Source organism: Lissotriton vulgaris, chromosome 5 (assembly GCF_964263255.1).
Source record: "Lissotriton vulgaris chromosome 5, aLisVul1.2, whole genome shotgun sequence".
NCBI lineage: Eukaryota > Metazoa > Chordata > Amphibia > Caudata > Salamandridae > Lissotriton > Lissotriton vulgaris.
In genome coordinates this window covers 69509024-69531921 of record NC_141693.1, presented here as the reverse complement: position 1 = coordinate 69531921, position 22898 = coordinate 69509024, and the positions used below count along the sequence as shown (strand labels likewise).

General features: G+C 47.2%; 1 protein-coding gene across 2 annotated transcripts in view; it reads left to right on the top strand.

Moving 5' to 3' along the window:
• Nucleotides 1-22898, top strand: part of LOC147710201 (E3 ubiquitin-protein ligase TRIM39-like) — a 488982-nt gene that overhangs the window by 67169 nt on the left and 398915 nt on the right. The window lies entirely within an intron of this gene.

The window sequence follows — 22898 nt, the reverse complement described above, 5'->3', positions numbered from 1 at the left end:
TCTGGCGACAGGCCTTTACCAAAGCTGTGCTCGCTGTCTTGCCTCTCGAGATCGATCAGATCCCCAAGCGCATTCTGCTCCTCCGTCGCATTCTGCTCGGCGAGGACGTCTTGCTCTTCCGGGGTCTTTCTGGACTCCACCCAGGCTTTCAGGGCCTTGTAGAATTCCGGTTTGTTTTTGCAACCAGCGTGCGGAACCTTGAGTTTCCTACAGAAAAACTTCAGTTCCATCTTCGAGTATTTGTCCAGCTTTGCGGCGTCCCACTCTACCTCCAACACTTCGGAGGTCGTGGACTCTGCTCCATCCAGGCTCTTTGTGCCCGGCATGGCTTCTGCACTCGGAATCTTCTTTCGGCAAAATTCAAAAATCAAAGTCTGTGGCTAAGTAACTGGACCGTAATCCTTGTGTAGTGGTCAGAAGCTCAGGTATAGCTATCGCAAGTGTAAATTCGAAAATCCTCACCGCTGCGTCCAATGTAGGAAGGGGGAGGCTCTAGTTGGCGCAGTGCAACACTAGCGACAAGCAGGGACTCTCTCTTCCTCGTCAGGGCTGAGGGTTACCTTCCAGACAACCTCTGCTTACCCTCTAGGTAGTGTGGCTTAAGCAGTCGTAGGCTAATCTTTGGGGCACATAGGGTTAAACACTTGCAACAGTACACCTTTACAACCAACCCACCACACAACGAGACCAGACTGTATTCTGTTAAAATATATATCTTTATATAGATTTTAAGCAGGCTTGCGAATACAGTCAATATACTTTATGAAAACGGTTGCAGGTTACTCAATTCAGGTTACCACAGTTCTTATGCAGTTCTCTTGAGGCCCGTAGGCCGGTGTTACTCAAAGTTCTTGTGGAGCCGGCGGCTTCCAGGGGATCTGTCCCACGTCGCGTTGCCTTCCCGGGGTCGCTGATCGTTGCGGCTCTTCAGCCGAGCAGGTCACTGGTCATCCGGGGCAGCGGAGTTCTGTGGCGGCAGGGTCCTCTCCTCGTCGTCCGCTCTGACCCTGGAGGCGGCGGTTGTGCGGCGGTGACAAGTGGCAGTACGGTCCCCAAGTGCAGGACGTACCCAGCCAAATGTCGGTGCAGCTGTGGGCTCACAGCTGGGCTGTCGGGCAGGCTACCGACTTTGCGGATTCTCGTAGGGCAACTGTCCGTCTTTGCAGGTGAGTGACTGCTCGCTATGCAGTCACCTCGTGAGCTCGGACCGGACGGGTCCTCCTTTGCTTTGCTCTCGGGCTCCCGGTGCAGTTGCGATCACGGTGTTCGGGCCAGCGGCGGCTGGTCCTCACTTTGCTTCCGCTGTTGCTTTGGGCCCCGGTCACGGTGGTCGGGAGGTCGTTGCCTTGGAGGAGATTCCTCCGTCGGTGCTGCGGCGATGGTCAGCACCCGCAGTCGCTTTCTTCCAAGGGGGTAGCGTCCACTGGTCCTGGGACGCTGGTCAGGGGGCAAGTTCAGTTGCAAGCCCTTGGAGATCTCTTTAGCAGAGTTTGGCACAAGTAGAGCAAAAGTCTTTTCGTAGTCTTTTTGTCTTCCTCTCCTTCAGCAGCAAGGCACCAGACACAGGCAAGAGTCAGCACCCTTCCTTGTCTCTCACGGTCCTTCTCGTAGGGCAGAGTCCTTCTGTGGCCCAAACCGGATCTAATTTTCAAGGAGCAGGGCTCCTTCTTTTATAGGCCAATTCTTTTGTTCTCGCAGGCCAGGGGGGCCTTTGCATAGCCACTCTCAGTTCTGGAGTACCCCCGCGGGTGTACTCCGGCTTCTGCTTTCAGTGTGAGGGGCAGGCGCATCAGACGCCCCACAGGAGGTGGAGCCAGCATTGTCCGGACAGGGGTGGCCAGAGTACCTTGTTGATGGGGGCTTCGCCCTTCCTGGGCCCGGTGCCGGCAGAGTCATCCGCCGCTCCCCAGGAGGGTGGAGCCAGCATTGTGGTGGCCGAGCACAGTGACAGTTCGAGTCAAGAGGCACTCCTACCTCCCACTAAGGTGTAATCTGCGCATTCACCACCTGTCATCCCTCCAGCCCTGTCACTCACACATCCCAGACAGTCAGATACACATACCCGCAGAGGCGGCTGAAATGGTTAAGCAAGCAAAGGCTAACTTTCTAAAAGTAGCGTTTGCAAACCCAGGATATTAAAATACACTTGACTATAAGACATATCTTATCATCCTGAGTTCAGGCATACTAAACATGACTCGCTACCATGCTCCTTGAGCCTGCGGGGATTATAGGGTGTAATAATCCTCGCAGCTCAGTCTGGCCTAATGGAGCAGGTAGCCTTCCATAGTGAAATACGGTCTTCGTTGTAAGTCACTACCAGGACATGCCACGCACATCAGGGCTTGTCCTACCTTGCACCTACAACGCACCCTGCCCGCAGGCCTACCATAGGGGTGACTAATATGTAGTCAAGGGAAGGGTCGGTGCTGGCAAGTGGGGACACTTGCCCAGCTAGCGTGACAGTACGAGACCGCACGCGGGTTCTGCGGTCGCAGTTCCCAGACACATCTTTACGGCTGCTTCGGTGGGTGGCGCAACCAGCGCTGCAGGCCCACCAGCAGTATTGGCATCTACAAGCCCCGGCACTCTCTCGTGCACTTTACTAGGGACTAACAGTAAATCCAATGCACCAATCATGGATACCAATCGTATATACAATTTACAGTAGGGAGCACTTGCACTGCGGCACGGATCAGCCGTGGCGCAGTGCCCTGAGTATCGGAAAACCAGCAAAACATCGGAGGCACATCAGCAAAAAGTGGAAGGGAGACTCACGCCAAGGTGCCAGGTCTAACACTCCACCTCCTGTGCCTGCCCTGCACTGTGAAAGGAAAGGAGAAGTCTGGTAAACAGAGTGCTTCAGAACTGGTTTGGACTGGGCAAAGGCCCCTCTCCCCTCAGAGAACAAAGGACTTTGGGGTATTGAGGAAATAGAAATTTTACGTGGCCAGTGTGTCCCCTACATGCACCCTATGTATGTACATATACCCCATGTATGTCCATGTCACCATGCAATTCCCTTCTCATGCCTGTAATATTATTGCCACTGCATTTCCGTCCAATGTTAGCATGTCAGTTACCAAGCCCTCCATGAAAGAAACATTAATTCTGCACTGAGGCCTATGTTGCCAATGCATTTACATGGTGCACGTTTAAAAGTCGAGATGAACTCGTTTTTGTGGCTCAGCTGAGCCAGGACCCGAATTCAGGCTCCATGCCTCCTGACACTCTGAAAGCTGCAGTTTAGCTATGTATCCCTGACCTCTCACATACTTCCTGCTCAGCCGAGAGGTGCCCAACTCGGCCTGCCAAGACAGTATTTTGCCTACAGTTATCTGCTCTGCTCCACAGAAACACATTCCTGCTTAATGAAAAGGGTAAACATATTCCGCCTGCAGAAGATAGGGCCTAGCCTTTCTGTCTCCATTCAAGTGATTTACAGAACCCGCATCCATAGAAGGCCCATGGCCCCACGCAATGCACGAAGAAATATATGCACACACTAGCATTTAGTGATGAGCAGCCTTTGCTCGAGACCCCTTTAAGTCAGATAATACATCCTCCAAACTCAAGATATCAGATAATACCAGAAGTGCAGGTCGTCCTGACATCCAAGACTCCTCTACTAGCACGAAAGTCAGCTCCCCCCAGCTTCCCCCAGTTACACGTCAATTCCACGTCATGACCAAATTGCGCACACAAGTAGGGTAAAGGTTCCTGCTGACCATGCAGACCCCCTCCATGTATCCACCCACCTATGACACACCTATGACTCATCAAGTGAACACCCACGTGTACGCCTTCTTACACGCCCTTTTTCACGCCCATGTGCTCTTATCTCTCTCCTTCGCTTGCTCCGCCTGGAGCGCTCCGCCTTCTCTATGCAAGTTAATGTATGTTTTAAGTATAAATAATGAACTCTGTGAATAAAGTTCAGATGACGATCCTTCCTGATCCCTAGTGGTGATGGAACCCGATTCTCCCTTAACTCGAGTTACTGAATTAAAGCCCTTTTGAATCGAACACCACGGACTCTGCCTCTCATTATATGCATGATCCTTGTTAATGTATAGAAATTCCGACAGGGTAATTATTTTATTTACCACATAATCTGGTGCCCGAATAGGGACCAGTCCCCTTCCCCACGCGCCGGAGATGTAGGTCCAGCCCCCTGCCCCCGTCTACAGCCGTGACGGACTTCAAGTGTACACGACAGCGGGACTTCCTGCCTACTCCCTCAGGCCCACGGAGGAGACGGAGACTGCGACCAGGCATCCACACGAGGCGGTGAGGATTGCGGACCATCCCAACCAGAGCCCAAGCCGAGAGAGCAAGGTCCGAGGTATCCCGAGGCCCACCTGTTCCGAGGCGCAAGCGCAGCAGCAGCAGCAGCAGCAGCAGCAGTAGCAGTCAAGCAGTATCGAGTTTCCGAGGCCTTCAAGTTCTGCTTCCCGGTGAGTACCGTTATTGGGAACGCATAGAGACGGGTTCATTTATTTGAGCCCGGTAAAGACGTGTCTGGGTACACAGGCACGGTAGAGACGTGTCTATTTCGGTAGGCACGGTAAAGACGTGTCTCTTTTCGAGACCGGTATGGTTGTACTGTTTTGCAGTACATAAAGTAAACAGTTTTTCAGGATCATGTTTTTTCCTATGTACTAGTTAGGATGTATCTGTTTTTTAATGTGTTAGTGTTGTAGTGTGAATGGTTGTTTTCAGTCTATTCTTGTGTATATTGTGTATTCGTTAAGTTAGTTCCAACATGCCACTGTTTTTGAAATTACGTCAGATAGGGACCAGGAAAGGGATACTCGAAGAGTCAGTTCCCGTCCCGCCTAGAGACACACCTGGTCATTTTATGTATCAGAAGCATGGGCTAGATGCCATACTGTTTTTAGACTTATGGGTAGATTACACGAAGGATCTAGAAGAGAAGTATAGATGGCCTGCCTCAGGAACATGGGATGCTGAATGCATCATGAAAGTAGAGGAAGCACTATGGAAAAAGAAAGTTAGACCGTCCCAGAAAGATGCCATTGAGTTATGGCGTAAAGAAGCGCATAGGAGAGCAGAGAAAGAATTCCACAAAGCAGAGAGAGGTAAAGAGGCAGCAGAAAAAGCCAGAGAAAAAGAACTAAAGGAAGAGGGGGAACGGGTCAACACAGAACAAGCAGATAGAGAAAGAAATGCCCTCATCACGGGTATGTATCCCGTCCTCGCTGAAGGACTAGCTAAAGTGACCCCCTCAGAAGTACCTAGTAATTTGCCGCCGCCACTAATACCGACTAAAGTACGTAGACATAAACAGACAGAAGCTGAGGCTTTTATTTCCTCCTATTTAGAGGAGCCCGCTCCGGATTATGTAAACGCAGAATTCCCTCTTCCTGTCCCTTCTGTCAACAATCCTTTTTTCCTCCGCCCCCACCACAGGATCTGCTTACACAACTGCGGCCTCCAGCAACCGTGAAAGACGACTTAGGACAAGGGGCAGTGGGAGGGGGGCCCCCAAACATGCCACAAACATCGCCGGCAACGCGAACACTGCAAGGGTTAGGACTACAACGAACGCCACAAATGACAGCATCACCCTATAAGCATAATGTAACGATTTCACATTGTATATACGATCCAGTACCAGGTGTGGGTGCAATGCTTGTGTTCTCACTACGACTAAGACGTGCTGTAGAGTATCTGATCACATTACCAGGCATGAAGGAAAATTTAGACAAAATATACCATTTCATTAGAACGGGGGAGGGACCCGAGAGTATAGAAGAGGCCATGGAACAAAGAAAGGTGGAGGTTAAATGCACAATTTTACGTTTTTTGATTAACTGTCTGATCAGGGAACAAGACCAGCCAGACAAAGGAGTAACTAGAGGTATGACTGATTGGAGTGACAACATAGCTGCCGGTAAACATGATACAGTGGGAAAGACAGAATGCATGTACAGGAAAATACGAAAAGAGATTCTAAACTTACACAGGAAAGAGTCTGACGAGAAAGAGGATTCAGCATCAGAAGATGCTGAGCACGAAACAGAGGAAGTGGATAAAATGAATTACGTAGGTAAAGCACGGCAGTTTGACAGGCCCAAGTGCCTCGACTACCGCAAACAGGGACCTCCTATAAAAGAAAGATATTCCCTCGAAAATCTATTCCAAGCTACTGAGAACGCACTGAAAAGATGAGTAGAGTGCGATAGACCCCACACCGTACACGAACAAGAATTAGCCCGGTCAGCCGTTCAATGGGTATCTAATGCCAACATATATAACGGTGACGTAGTGGCTCAGACCTTTTTGAGCCTTCCCCAGAACGAACAGCGTTTGGCTGGTATTTACATGGTTCAACATTTGATAACGTTGTACGAGAGTCAATATTCTGATCCCGGTCCCTTGTATAAATTATTGGACGATATACTTCTAGAGAGATGGATAGGCCTAGGTACCGAATTAATTAATGTCATTCTGGACCAACGGCATAAGTACTTGACTTTTCTGACCACGTGCATGATTCCTGCCCCACACCACGACAGAAAGAGCTTACACATAGACAGACAGAACCCCCTACGAGAGGTTCATCCCGTTAAAAATACAGCGGGTGAGCTTCAGCGAGTATACGTTTACACACCCTTGACGAAAATAGAAATACTGGAAATGAAAAAGATGCTGCCCTGCCATGATAAAGACCCGGGGGGGTTCCACCGTGAATTAAAAGACATTCTCCGCATAGGGGATTACACGTACGCTGACATCATTAAATTATTAAAAGTACTGTTACCAGCTGGTATTTACAAAAAACTTAAAGAAAAAGACTGGGAGGTGGGAGAGAAAAAGATAAATTGGACAGAATTGGAAACAGAGGATAAAGGCCGGCACCCTGATGTTGGTCTTTTTTTTTTTTTTGTTTTTTTTTTTCTTGTCCTCATTACGCAACAGTTAATAGTAAGGAGTTTTCAGGGACCTTTCTCAACTTCGTGGCTCCCCAGAGAAAAGAGACCCCTTACGTCCATACACTTATAAGGAGGAGGATTGTTGTGTCGTAGTAGGTTGAGCTAGCCATATTTGCTACTCTGGCAATCCTTCCTCGACATTGTTGCGATAGCGTAATCATTGGACTTTATACAGAGAAGAAATGGGAAATCCAGAAATGATACCTCCATGTTATGTGCACAACATAAATAATATATACCCCTCCCTTAAATTCACCTCTTATGATATTCTTCCCACAAGTCCCAGAATCTGTATTTTTTAGAAGCATTTTTCCTATTTCTGTCTAGGTTTTTTTTTTTATTTTTTTTTTTTAAACCTTTATTTATGAAATGCACGATACACAGCGCCTGCCTACAACCCCGAAGGGCCGGCCGCTATGACATACAAGAGAAGGATAAAAAGGAAGCCATTCGGACAGAACGCCGTTAAAGCCATCTCTAAGCAAGGAGTATCATGTGGAGTCGCTAGCGATAGTGTGAGGATAGAAAAAGGTTTAATTTTATGATTTTGTCGAGTACAAATTATAACACTACAAGGAGAGTAGAGGCTACTAAATGACCAGGATAGCTATCATCATTCGAAGAACACTGAACCCCGACCCCAAAGAGGTGAAGAAACATAGAAGAAGAAGAAGAAGAGAAAAAGAGAAAGAGGGCCATAGAAACAAAGAAAGAGCATAAAACACAACCCATCCCCCCACCCTGCATACCAGCGGAAGGCCACGGCCCACCCCCCCCCCCAATAGGCATGCCTGTCGCCCCAAGAGAACCCCCAAGTGGGAAAGAGAATAGAGAGAGTGAGAAAAAACATCCCACTCCCCAACTCCCAGAAGAGGAGGGAGGAGCCAAATTCAACATATTCCCGGTCCCCCCCCGGCCCCACAAGCATCCCCTCCCCGAAAATATCAAATGCAAAACAATGGTGGCAAGCGAAACTGCAGGTGGGGAAATCAAATCCAAATCTGAGAATAAATCAAACAGAAGGCAGTCTCATGCTCAAACAGTGGTAGTCCCAACTCAACCATATCATACATCGAAAACAAGGAAGAGCAATTTAGCCCCGGCCTGATCCCGGGTACGTCCCCGAATGGAGTTCCTGGAGATAACTCGCCCCCCTGAAAACAAGAAACAACATGGCAGCATATACCAGAAAGGCAGAGGAGGGCCTAACATTATTCTTCCCGGACACACCCGCCGTATAGTCTCTCCCCACTCCGTGATATAGTAAAACAATAGCAGTATTAATTACGATAGAAACGGGGTGGGACATTGCGGTGCTCACAATCCAAAGCGTAGCCGAAAATGTTCCAGTCCGAGTCCCATTAGCTCGTCAGTCCCGATATACAAACAGAGGTCTTCAGCCCTGGCCAGAGCGCAACAGTCCCCCTGAGCACATCAACAGAGGAAAGCCTAATCCGTACAGAGTCGGGATATAAAATGGCCACTGTCGATGAGGAAACAGGAGATGAGGACAAAATGGAGGTCCCCAGGCGGCAGCCGCACAAAAGGCAGACAGTAGAAGCACCCCCACATACAGTGACGGACATACCTTCCATTGCTGGGAAAAAGGCACTTGAGAAGCAGCAAGCTCAGGGGGATACAGTTTCCGAGTAGATGGAGGTTGGGGAAACAGTAACTTCTCCATAAGCAAGGTCTCAGACTCCAGTGGGATGTGCAACAATGTATCCTCGGTACCAATGCCGGATTGCCATTCACGGGAGTCGCGATGTAGGCTGGTATTCCGCACCTCCACGTCAATTCTCGGTTCCACGACTTTCCCCTCCGTGCACGTAAAAGCTGAGTCAGTACATCGCTGAGAGGCGGCCGGTCGGACCCACTCCGTCCGCCATGTCATGGTGCCTCCCGTCATGTTGGCTAGTGCTCGCAATTCCGCCCTGAGGTCAATTAATGCCATGAGAACATCACGGCCGGTCGGCTCCGTCTGTAAATTATTCCGCTCCGCAACGCGTGTCCATGGACGCTGCACCGCGGTCCATTTAATGTCAGGATGGGGGTCGTTGGCGCGATGCGGACGGAGAGTCTCCGCGGCAGGGAGGGCAGCCGCCATTTTCGGTGCCTGGTGGGGCGCAGTATTGAAGGGGGAGAAAGACAGTCTCAGTAAGTTCGGGATCAGGCGAAGGTGCCTCTCGATTCCGGAGCGTTGAGAGAGGAGAATCACTGCCGCCGCGGTGGAAGTCTGGGCAGTCCTGGGGCGATCCACTTACTTCGGACGGTGCGGGTCAGCCCAGCCAGGGAGACGATAACAACAATGGAGGGCTGCACCCTCTCGCACCGATCACGCGGGCTGTGGCGCAGGTGATGCAAGGCGGATCCGTCCGACTCATCAAGCGGCGTTGTTCCCAAACAGTGGATCCCCGCTTCCAGGACTCAGCGAAAGCCTGCCGGTCTGAAGGTCCACGGCGGCCAGGAGCAGCACTGGTCTCAGCGTCCGAGCATGGAGACCCCGCCAAACGCGACGATATCCTCGGGAAGCCAGCAGGTAGGGACCTCGACGGAGCACCGGGAATATCAGTACAGTAGCAGCTTTGGTCCGCTGCAGTGCAGGGCCGGATTGGAGATCAGGATATAAGTACAAAATATACCGGCTTGCGGAGCCGAGAATCGAGCGTCCGTTCAGGTCGCCATCTTGGCTCCTCCCCTTATTTCTGTCTAGGTTAAACACTTTCAAAACTGAAGCCAGCCATTCATTATGAGTGGGGGGCACCGGAGTTATCCATTTTACACAAATTTCCCTTCTTGCCAAGAGAATCAGTATGAAAATTAAGTTTTCTTGAACTTTAGTAAAAGGTCTTCCTACAATCGTACTTGAGACCCCAAAGATAACTAGATCGATACTTACAGGGAGTTGTCTTCCTAAAACCCCTTCTAAGGTAGTACCCACTTCTTTCCAGAAGGCGTCCAGGCTGGGACAGCGCCAGAACATATGCAGGTCATCAGCCATCTGTAGACCACACTTTGGGCAGCTCTTCACTGTGGCCCTGTTCAGTTTGGATAATCTTTTCGGTGTCCAGTAGCCTCTGTGTACAGTGAGTAAATGATTTCTTTTAAGAGCAGCAGACGTTACAATTGACCAGCATATGCTCATAGATACTTGCCATGCAATACTTGACTGATGTTGGTCTTGGGGAAAAAGCTAAAGAACTACCTGAATTCCTGATACAGGTCCTGCTGAGATTATTGATTACTAAAAAGGAATATTGGGATGCTATTTCAGCCTGTAAACAGAAACAAGACGAAGACACCAGTGATTTTTATTCTAGATTCGAGAAATGTTTTACTATTAATAGTGGCCTTAAGCCAAGTAGTGAATCGTATCCACATCTTTTTGTGAGCAAACTAGTAGAGAATTCCTTACCCCCGATCAAGAATAGAGTACTGAAGGTTGAGAGTACCTGGCAAGCAAATAGCCCTTCCCAAATGTTACAAATGTTACAATATCACCAGAACAGAATTAGAGAGGAACAGGAACATGAAAAGAGACGCATGAAAGATACGAAAATGAAAGTGCTAGTTGCACAATCAGTACCAGCTAATGGGAATAAAAAGGGCACGGCACCTGTTAAAGGGAACTGTAATTATTGCAAGCAACCAGGTCACTATGTAAACGAATGTGCTGTCCTGAAACACAATATAGCTACAGGCAAGACAAAAGAAAGACCGCATCCTCCAAGACAGAATAGCACCCCACAGAACACGCAACAGACAGTAGCGAATTTTCCACCCCCACCAGCAGCTGCCACACAACAAGTCATGCAACAAATGTACCAGTACGCACAGTCAGATTATCCAGAATTCCAACAGTTTTCGTGAAACAGCCTAGAGAGGGAGGTTGGCTTGCCCCTTATTGAGGTTCCTGTAGATCAAGAGGGTCCCTATGTACATAGTCGTGTATTGGGAAAAGACAGAACATTTTTGATTGATACAGGGGCAAGCAGAACTACCATCAGTCATGACGAGGTTCCAGGGGCACCCCTCTCAGGCTCACAGAATATTTCCCTGGGATTTTCAGGAAAGCCTATTGTTAACGAAGTGTTAAAGCCAGTTTCCCTAGGAGTCGGTCCATTGTCCCGTACCACAGACTTGTTACTTACTAAGTCATGTCCAGAAAATTTGCTTGGTATAAAGACATTGAAAGAACTAGGAGCAGTTATTTGTTGTTCTCCGGAAGGAGTGCGATTGTTTTTACGTGATTTTAAAGGACATTATGTGTTGAAAGATTTTGATCCCAGACTCCAGAATGTACCACAGCATTTATGGGCACAAGGTCCGACTGACGTAGGTTACATGCATATTACGCCACACCGTGTCACTCTCAAACCAGGAGTAGTACTGCCACGAATCCGACAATACAAGTTACCACATGATGCTGTAGTAGCATTGCTGAAAATTGTTGACGAACTCATTGCACAAGGAGTGGTAGTAGAAACTGACTCGAACGAATGTAATTCACCTGTCATCCCTATTCTTAAACGAACAGACCCTAATGCACCACCAGTCTACAGACTAGTGTTTGATCTTCGAGAACTGAACAAATGTATAATTCCCCAATACCCAGTGGTTCCAGACATTTCTTCATTACTGACTGCAATTGATTCCGAGGCAACGTTCTTCACTATAATTGATCTAAAGAACGCCTTCTTCAGTGTCCCAATCCATCCAGAGAGCCAATACCTCTTCGGATTCTGTTTAAATGGACGCAACTTTAAATTTACGAGAGCTCCTCAAGGATTCACAGAAAGTCCTGGTATTTACAGCCAAGCATTGAAAAGACAACTAGACAGCATTCACATGCCTGCCAACACCGCACTGCTCCAATATGTGGACGATATTCTGATTACAGCACGAACAGAACCAGACTGCGAACATGCATCACTGACAGTCTTATACTTTCTGGCAGACAAGGGGCACTAAGTGTCCCCTTCGAAGTTGCAATTCTGTGCAAAGCAAGTGGTGTACCTTGGACATTTGCTGTCCAAGAGGGGTAGACAGCTGACACAAGACCGTATTCAGTTAATTGCCATCCTTTCACAGCCCAAGACACAAAAGGAAGTACGAGCCTTCATTGGCCTCACTTCTTACTGCAGACAATGGATTCCCCAGTATGCATATCTAGCCAAACCACTCATACAGCTAACAACACAGGAGGCAGCGTCTTTGACTGTCCTCCCTTGGACACAAGAACATACCCTTGCATTTGAAGAATTGAAAAAAGCCCTATGTCAAGCACCAGTTTTAGCGACTCCTTGTTACAGCAAGCCTTTTACGCTTTTTGTCACTGAACGAGATGGAACAGCATTATCTGTCCTTACAAAAGATCAAGCAGGAAAACACAAGCCTTGTGCTTATTTTTCTAGTACATTGGATCCAGTGGCCCAGGCTCCGCCTGCGTGCCTGAAATCAGTTGCAGCAACAGCCCTAGCAATAAGACAGAGTGATTCCATAGTGTTAGGACACCCCCTGACAGTACAGGTTCCACATTCCGTGGAAGTTCTCTTGAACAGGACACAGACACAACATCTGACCGTAGCGAGACTGACAGGATATGAACTGACATTATTTCAGCCACACATAGAGATCAGACGATGCAACATTCTGAACCCTGCTACACTCTTGCACTCAAGCACAGTGGACACTGCACCACATGACTGTGTGGAAGTAATTAATACCGTGACGAAACCAAGACAAGACTTGACAGACATTGCATTGCCAGACCCTGACCTGACACTTTATGTGGATGGTTCATGCATGAGAACAAGCACAGGAGAGTTAGTGGCCGCATATGCCGTGACCACTGATACTGAAGTCATAGAGACACAACGAATAGACACATTGTCAGCACAAGCAGCAGAGCTCATCGCTCTGACACAAGCCTGCATACGAGCCAAGAACTTGAAAGTAAACATATATACAGATTCACAGTACGCTTTCGGGGTCGTTCATGACTTCGGAGTGTTATGGAGGGAGAGAGGTTTCCTGACCTCTCATGGGGCCAAAATTCAGCATGGTCCCCTTATTCAGGCTCTGTTAGAAGCAATACACTTGCCTACAGCCATAGCCATCATGAAATGCAAAGCACATGCGAAAGCCACAGACACCATTTCCCAGGGTAACGACCTGGCAGATCGAACAGCTAAACTTACAGCCCAGACTCCAACAGACACTCCAACAGACACGACAAAGACAAAAGTGCCATCACTGACAAACTGCATGACAGTCAGGGATCCCTCACAAGATGTACTCGATATACAGACACATGCCACTCCAGACGAAATAAAGAAAAGGACTGAACAAGGAGGGGTCCAGACTGACCAGGGTTGGATGACAAAAGGCAAAGCTACATGGTTTCTCCCTGACTCTATGGTACAAGTCATCATAAACACAGCACATAGTCCAGCACACTTAGGAGAAAAGGCAATGCTAGACAGTTTACAGAATATTTGGTTCAACAAGCACCTGCGTGCAGCAGCAAAACAGAAAGTACGCACCTGTATGATCTGTTGCCAGTTCAATCCAGGCAAAGGCATTCCAGTGGAACAAGGTGGATTTCATCCTCCTGACCACCCTTTTGAAGTCCTCCAGATGGATTATATCCAGATGGACAGATGTAGAGGATACAAATATGTCCTAGTAGTTGTATGTGCACTATCTAGATGGACAGAAGCGTACCCAGTCCCAGATTACACTGCTCTGACCACTGCCAGGCAATTGGTACGAGAGTTCTTTCCACGGTACGGATTGCCCCGTGTCGTGTACTCAGATAACGGTCAGCCATTCTCCTCTGAATTGATGAAACAAGTATCTCTTCTGTTAGGGTACCAGTGGAAGTTCCATTGTGTACGACACCCAGAGGCAGCCGGACTTGTAGAGCGACACAACCAAACACTTAAGACGAAATTAGCGAAAGTCTGTGCAGAAAAAGGCGTGGATTGGATGGTAGCCTTACCGGTTGCCCTCTTTTACATGTGTATGGTAGCTCATTCCAGAACAGGCCTGTCCCCTTACGAGGTGGTTTTTGGTAGACCACCGAATATGTGGGGTACGCCTATGCCAAAGAAAATTACTGATGTTGACAGTAATATGCTGACAGATTACCTGGCTTCCTTGATGTCTGCACTCCTCTCTTGTTGTTCACAGGTTGCAGCCGCCTTCCCCGACAACACCCAAGTTAAAGAGCACACCATCGTTCCAGGAGATGTAGTTCTGGTCCGGAATTTTGATCGTTCAAGCCCTCTCGAGCCCCGCTGGCGAACACCGAAGTTAGTACTGCTTACCACGAGGACTGCCGTCAAGGTCGAGGGACGCAAGGGTTGGATCCATGCCCAACACATCAAGAAATTCCATGGAAATACCGGAACTGTGATCGAAACTAAAGACTGCCCCGAAACTAGTGACTCAAAGCCCCCTTTGTTAGAAAAGACTCCGCAACAGGAGTACAGGTCCAAATTACGGTCTAGTAAGTCAGACAGCGTTTAATTGTTTAAGTCCACCCTGTGGTGAATCGGTTAGACAGGTTCCTGACATGTATAAGATCGTAGACCAGAATAGCAGAAAGAGAGATAAGAAAGAGAAATACTGCAAGACCCTACGCAGCAGATGTATAGTAACTCTGATCATTATGTTTCTTCTAAGTATATCGATTATATGTATCAGCTTGACGCTACATGTTTTCTTTCCTCCAATTGCTTCACATATACATTCTTCCTTTAACGACACTATAGAGCACACATTCAGTGATCTGCCACCCCATGAACTGTCATATCGACTAGCACTGCGCAACAATACTTTTATTCGAATGTTGCACCATTCTCATCAGACCAGCATTGTAACGAATTGCTGGGTATGTGGCCGACTCCCACCTTATCAGAAAACGAAGGGAGTTCTGCCCCTCTTTCCTTTCCCGTTCTCGCACAATGGTTTGTGCGGAGCATGGTTTGCTTTAATGTCATCACAAGACAGAAAGTTCACAGATTCCCAGAGCGAGTGGATTTGGGGAGATTTAAATAAAGTAATGAATAAGGCATGTTTTCCAGACGAAGATGGTCTTCCCCAGAGAAAAGGAACAGATCTAGAGAATGAAGTGTACGAACAAGGAAATGCTTCCCTTCATTTTATGATTCTGAATGCCCAGTCCGAGAAAAATACAGGTCCACTATTCATAACAGTCTTACCAGTAAAAGGTGAATTATGCGTTAGAAAGAAAGGATCAATGCATTTAGGACACAGTGATTGTAATACTGTGGTCGAGTTTAATGATAAAGGAAAGTCTACTTTCAAAGCTTCCCGCCATTCCTATTTCATTTGCGGTCAGACAGCCTATGTACGTCTGCCCTTAGACTGGGGTGGGACGTGTTATATAGCGTTCCTACTGCCACCCGTCTTTCTAGCCCCATCCCATTATCATCGAGATTCCCGACTAGTACATGTTAGACACAAGAGGGAGACCGATTCCCCAGTTGTCGATCAGACTGAGACAGCTTTGGAGCAATATACAGATTTCAATAAAGGATTCTTTTTCTTCATAGGTCCCGTCCAAAACAGTAAACTCATATGCAGGTTAACAAGAACTTTGGAAGCAGTAGTGAATGAGACTACTTCTGCTCTAGCGAACTTGACCGAGGAGCAGTCTGCTATGAGACTTGTTGCTCTTCAGAATCGCGTTGTTCTTGACGTCATCCTGACAGATAGGGGCGAGGCTTGTAGAGTGATCGGCTCCAGTTGTTGCGTGTTTATTCCTAATAACGCGCCATCCGTGTATGCAGCAATAACAAGACTCCATAAGATAGCTCACGAGATACACCAAAACCCAGGCACATGGACTTGGTCCGGTTGGCTCTGGAGTGTAATATCAGCATGGGGATGGAAAGTGTTGTCATTCCTAGGAATGATACTGCTTATTATATTCAGTTGCTGTCTCTGTCTGCAATGTGGCCCGGCGATTTGCGGCTTGTGTGCCACTGCCTGTATTCCCCATCCACGTATACAAAAGAAAAAAGACGAGCAAATGATGCTGTATGATCAGATATATGGTATCATGAATATCGATGTGTCCTGAAGGGCACAGTAGGGGACAAGGAGGGAATGAGGAAATAGAAATTTTACGTGGCCAGTGTGTCCCCTACATGCACCCTATGTATGTACATATACCCCATGTATGTCCATGTCACCATGCAATTCTCTTCTCATGCCTGTAATAATAATGCCACTGCATTTCCGTCCAATGTTAGCATGTCAGTTACCAAGCCCTCCATGAAAGAAACGTTTATTCTGCACTGAGGCCTATGTTACCAATGCATTTACATGGTGCACGTTTAAAAGTCGAGATGAACTCGTTTTTGTGGCACAGCTGAGCCAGGACCCAAATTCAGGCTCCATGCCTCCTGACACTCTGAAAGCTGCAGTTTAGCTATGTATCCCTGACCTCTCACATACTTCCTGCTCAGCCGAGAGGTGCCCAACTCGGCCTGCCAAGACAGTATTTTGCCTACAGTTATCTGCTCTGCTCCACAGAAACACATTCCTGCTTAATGAAAAGGGTAAACATATTCCGCCTGCAGAAGATAGGGCCTAGCCTTTCTGTCTCCATTCAAGTGATTTACAGAACCCACATCCATAGAAGGCTCATGGCCCCACGCAATGCACAAAGAAATATATGCACACACTAGCATTTAGTGATGAGCAGCCTTTGCTCGAGCGACCTGTTAGTCAGATAATACATCCTCCAAACTCAAGATATCAGATAATACCAGAAGTGCAGGTCGTCCTGACATCCAAGACTCCTCTACTAGCACGAAAGTCAGCTCCCCCCAGCTTCCCCCAGTTACACGTCAATTCCACGTCATGACCAAATTGTGCACACAAGTAGGGTAAAGGTTCCTGCTGACCATGCAGACCCCCTCCATGTATCCACCCACCTATGACACACCTATGACTCATCAAGTGAACACCCACGTGTACGCCTTCTTACACGCCCTTTTTCATGCCCATGTGCTCTTATCTCTCTCCTTCGCTTGCTCCGCCTGGAGCGCTCCGCCTTCTCTATGCAAGTTAATGTATGTTTTAAGTATAAATAATGAACTCTGTGAATAAAGTTCAGATGATGATCCTTCCTGATCCCTAGTGGTGATGGAACCCGATTCTCCCTTAACTCGAGTTACTGAATTAAAGCCCTTTTGAATCGGACACCACGGACTCTGCCTCTCATTATATGCATGATCCTTGTTAATGTATAGAAATTCCGACAGGGTAATTATTTTATTTACCACAGTATAAATATTGGGACCCTGATCCTATGAAATTAGATCACTTTTAGAATACAAGGAGAAACCTTTACTGAGGAGAAAAACCTGAAGAAACTGAGGAGAGACTATTTCCAAGCTGAAGTGCTGCTTGGGGGATTGGCCTGCAGTGGTTGCCTTACTGCCAAAGGAAGAAGAAAGGAACTTTGTGTACTTTGCTTTCAACTGGTGAAGAATCTCCAAGGGCTTGGAAAAGAGCTTGCCTCCTGCTGAAGTCGCAGGGACAACAGACTTCAACCCCCAGCTCCCCAGAGTTCTTTTGGAAGTGCCTGCTGCTGTTTTGGGCCTCCTGAGGAACTGCATGTCGCAAGGAGCTGGAAGTACAACTCAACGTGAAAAAGCACGTCGCACTGCACCGCACCGCATCGGAGAGAAGCGTGCCACAAGGAAGAGGAAGCTTGTGTAGGAGAGTAGGGTCTGCTTCCTATGGTCACCCCCACTTTTTGCTGTGATTCTCTGGTTTTTCGACTTTAATATGCTGTGGGCCTGCTAATCAGACCCACAGCCCAGCTGTTCTCTCTCTAAATTGATACCTTGCACTTTAGGTGCATACCAGATTAGTTACTGGGTCACCCTTGTGAGCCCCTGTATATTGTACCATAGGTACCCAGGGCATAGGTGCACCCTAGGTCTACCAGGGGCTGCAGCATGTATTGTGCCACCCCTGGTGTGCCTTCCAAACTGTCACCACAGGTCTGTTCACTTAGATATAGTCTACCTATATCTACCTTTACATATAGACAATAGGGCCCGATTCACAGAACTAACTTAAGATAAAATCCTAAACTTACTACCATTTTCGTATTCACAGAAGACACTTACTCATTTTGGTATTCACAGAAGACACTTACTCATTTCGGTATTCACAGAAGTTAGGAGTCCTAACTTTAGGACTCCTAAATGCCTTCTGTGAATACCGAAAGTCTTAACATTAGGATTTTTCTCAATTTAGTAGTAGTAAAGTTAGGACTCCTAACTATAGGACTCCTAAATGCCTTCTGTGAATACCGGAAGTCTTAAAATTAGGATTTTTCTCAGTTTAGTAGTAATAAAGTTAGGACTCCTAACTTTAGGACTCCTAAATGCCTTCTGTGAATACCGAAAGTCTTAAAATTATTATTTTTCTCAATTTAGTAGTAGTAAAGTTAGGACTCCTAACTTTAGGACTCCTAAATGCCTTCTGTGAATACCGAAAGTCTTAAAATTTGGATTTTTCTCAGTTTAGTAGTAGTAAAGTTAGGACTCCTAACTTTAGGACTCCTAAATGCCTTCTGTGAATACCGAAAGTCTTAAAGTTAGGATTTTTCTCAATTTACTACCCTACCTGTACTGCCCAACAATACCGTTGTCCAACGTCTGGCAATGGTTTACCAGCTGCTGTCCCCCGTAGAGGGAGGACCAAGTCCCCTCAATGTCACATGGTCCACACCCATATCCCAATCCCCAATGCTGTCCTTCAGTACTCTGCTGCGATGATCCTCCAATCAATAGAATGGGGGAAGCAACATCCACCTCCCGTCCCCAGAACACACATCCAGGGGGCCCCTGTGACAGTCCCAAATAGTAGTCAGGATCCTTTATCCGATATCTTGGCTTCCATGTCCGATGGGGCCCGCACCCACCCAAACTCGCCACTGCGCCAGCCTGCTCTCACCCATCCAGTCGCCTCCACTTGAAGGCAGACCCAAGTGCTGTTGGTTCCTTATCCTGTGGTAGGGGGCACACACCCCGTTGTGGCCTTTGTCACAGCCCCCACAGCTACTCCTCTTGTGAGTGCTGCCGATCCACAAAGATATAACGGTGGCCGTTTAAGCTCTGGCCCCATCAGCTCCCCGCTGCACCAGCAGCCCGACTAGTGTCCATGATATCACAGATGAATCTCTGCGCTTCCGGTGATACGATCTGTTTGACAGAAGCCCCCCGGGGTTGGCAGACAATCAGGATCCTTTTCCATCAAGGGCCTGCGCTGGACCTCTGTCCTCAAATGACCAGTGCTATTCCGCATCAAGCCACGCATGGAGTTTTCAATGTTGTCAATGCGATGAAATTTTAAATGTTACTAGTACCCGTCACTTCACGCACTTTCACTATATTCGTGTGTGAGCACCAGAACTGTCACTTAAAAAGTAGAACTTTGACACTCCATTTACGCTGTCAATAAATGTGATGTCGTTTTATCCCTGTGTCTTTGAATACATTGCGTAACAAGTCCTCCAAGGGCTTTTCTTTGTTCTCACTGACTAACACTCTTTTAAATAACAGTAGTCCGGGCTACCTGAGGACCTCCTTGGCCTCTTATGTACCATTATTCTTTAATATACCTTAGACTACCCCTGTTCAGACTACTTGGGTCCCCTTGTTTTTTTAAATATATCTTACGTTCAGAAGCTTCACTGCAAGGGTTACCACTTAAAGTGGTTTTTCTCGTTTGAGTTTTCCTTAGGCTTTATCGCCCTTCTGTCTGACTCATTTCGCAGAACAACTTAGACTGGAAAGGCAAAAGTGTCGCCATTTGGAAAGGAAGTGGAGACTGTCCAACGACACTAACATCAAGCTGGTCTATAAACAAGCTTTACTTGACTATAAAAAGTTAGTACATAAGGAGAAAGCTTCTTACTTTACCAAAGCCATACTAACTGCAAATAATTCATCCACGGAACTTTTTTCCACAGTGAAAATTCTAGCCAAATGCTCCGAGGAGACTGTTTTACCACTGAACGAAACATTCTGTAGCTCTCTAGCCACATCTTTACAAGACAAAGTGAAAGTGGTCTATGGTGAGTCCTCACAGAGTGCTGCCCCAGTGATGTTGTTACCTCTAGGGACTTCTGGTACAGTTATGGTGGAAATGGAAACCTCTTCGGTATTCGCGGATAGGATTGATCTGCATGATCTTCTCTCCATTCCCCTAGTAACAATGGAGGAAGTCATTAATCTCATGATGTCCACCAAATCCGGGTCCCCCCTTGATCCCTGTTCACCAAAAATGTTTCATCTGCTGCCAGAGGTTCTTGGCCACATTTGACACTCATTTGTAATCAAATTTTTCTTTCTGGGATCTTTCCGACTAATTGGAAACTGGCGTCCGTTCTCCCCCTCCTAAGGAAAGTTAATCTGGATGGAGCAGACCCTAATAATTATTGACCAATTTCCAGGCTCCCCCTGCCCGCAAAGATGGTGGAGAAAGCTATGAATACGTTCATCTCGGATTATCTGGAAAAGCATGCCTGTCTAGACATTTCCCAGTTTGGGTTTAGGAAGCAACACAGTACAGAACTAGCGCTGATTTCTGCTTCCGAAATGATTAGGCAGACCATTGATGCAGGAAGCAATGCAGCACTGGTGCTGCTTGACCTCTCTGCAGTATTTGATATGATTAACCATCAGAAATTATTGCAGGTTTGGAGGGTATTGGTATCAGAGGAAAAGCACTTGCCCTCTTACAATCATTCCTGTCAGGTTGGGAACAGTTTGTGGCTCTTACTGTGCACAAGTCATCGAATTTCACTCTGCCATGTGGGGTACCACAGGGATCGTCGTTGAGCCCTACCCTTTTTAACGTCTAAGTGGCCCCAATGGCAATGCTAATTAGATCTTTGAGTTTCTCTGCTATTTCATACGCAGATGATACCCAGATTGTGGTTTCAGTGACTGGCTCTTCCGACGAAACAATGGCTCAGTTCCACACATGTCTTCGCCAGGTGGGGGACTGGATGTCTGCTAACTGTCTGAAGCTAAATGCTAGCAAGACTTAGGTCTTACTTTTTGGCAAAAACACCAACTTCTGGGCCCCCGCACTGTGGCCCCCAGAATTTGTCCCACTTCCCAACTTAAAAGATAAGATAAAAAACTTGGGGGTGACATTTGACTCTATGCTCTCCTTTGAAGGTCATGTCAATCAGGTCACTCTGGTCTCCTTCTATACCTTGAAAATATGAAGAAGGATTACTCATTCCAGTTGATTTGAGGAAACTAGTGGTTTCAGCGCTTGTACTGTCCAGAGTAGATTATTGTACTGAGCTTTTTATGAACCTCAGAAAAAACTGTCTCAACAAGTTGCGCAAAGCGCCGCAGCGCGTCTGTTGCTAAACATCCCAAAATATAAATCAGTCGCTACAGCGCTCAAAGAGCTGAATAAGCTGCCAGTAAAAAGGCGGATAGAATTTAAGGCATTGCGTTTATAGCCACTCACGATGCGGGGCCCTTACTTTTCAAAAAGAACCTCTAGCCTTACGTTCCAGCCCGCCAGCTCCGCTCAGCACACACTCACAACCTGGTAGTTCCCAGGTTTAAAAGTTGTGCTTGGGGGGGAAGGAGCTTTTTGGTCAGTACGACCCAACTTTGGAACAGACTTCCAGTACAGATCAAGAAGGAAAATCACCTGTTGCCATTTAGGAAGGCTTTAAAGATGTGGCTTTTTAATCTTTGAGCTTGTCTCCATTGTTCTTATCTCTTGGGTGCGGAGCTAGCTCCATGATACCTTTGGGTGAATGTTTTGCGCTCTATAAATCTCTTTTTTATTTCATTTCAGAAACTTTGGCCTACACCCCCTATACACCTGTCGTCCCAACTTATACGGAGGACTATATAGCCAAAATCATAAGTGGTCCTTCCCTGTTCCAAATACCACTGCCAGCCTACTGATGCTCCACAGACAAGATAACAGCCCTAGAACACCTAAAAAAAAGTAACACATCCGCACGGAGCTGCATGCTCGGATGTTGACATAATACCTAAAGGCCGATATAATACCCCTAGGCCTACAAATTCGTAACACCCCAGCAATCTTTCTACAAGACAAAAAATTCAAAAACAGCTTCGCCCACCTAGGCACCACTTGTTCATGCCACTGGATGGTGTTAGGGATAGACACAGCGGTGCCTGGAACACAGCAAGAGAGAGCTGGAAGAGATCTTAGAACTAGAGAAAGCAAGTATAGAACTAGACAGCCTGGTCGATCCTTGAAAACCCAGAGAAAACCATCTCCGACTTCTATGAATTCAAACATTACAAGAAAGCCACCATGGTCACGAGAGACATTAAAAATTACAGCAAAGAGAAAACATACCCCTACCTCTTAGACAACTACTTCACGAACCCCCAGTACAGGCAGGCACTTGGAGTAGGTTTACGAACAAACAACCAGTAACCTTCTCTGACTCATCTGCAGACTCTGATTCTGCTGACCCAGGGGTAGGACCCAGTACCTCCACCAACAATCCAATTTTTTTAGGGAGAGGTTAGTCATTCCAAACAGAGAGGGGCAGGGGGAAGCAACGATACATCATACCCCCAGGAGAGCGCCAGACGAGATGCAAATTCTATCAATGGGCCTACCAATATTGAAAAGTGCAGGGATAGAGGATCCCCCTCCCAACACAGAACAAATCCCCATGTTTAATATGTCCAGTCACCAGCTAGCATCAACAGAGATTTCCCTATTGAGTAGAGGGCTATTATATGTCTTGGCCAAGACACCCAATTGGTTTAACATCCAGACAGAGATTTTCCAATTCTTTAGGAAAATACGACTTTAATCCTTCTTTCAGGATAGAGAGACTACACCCTACACTGACACTACAGG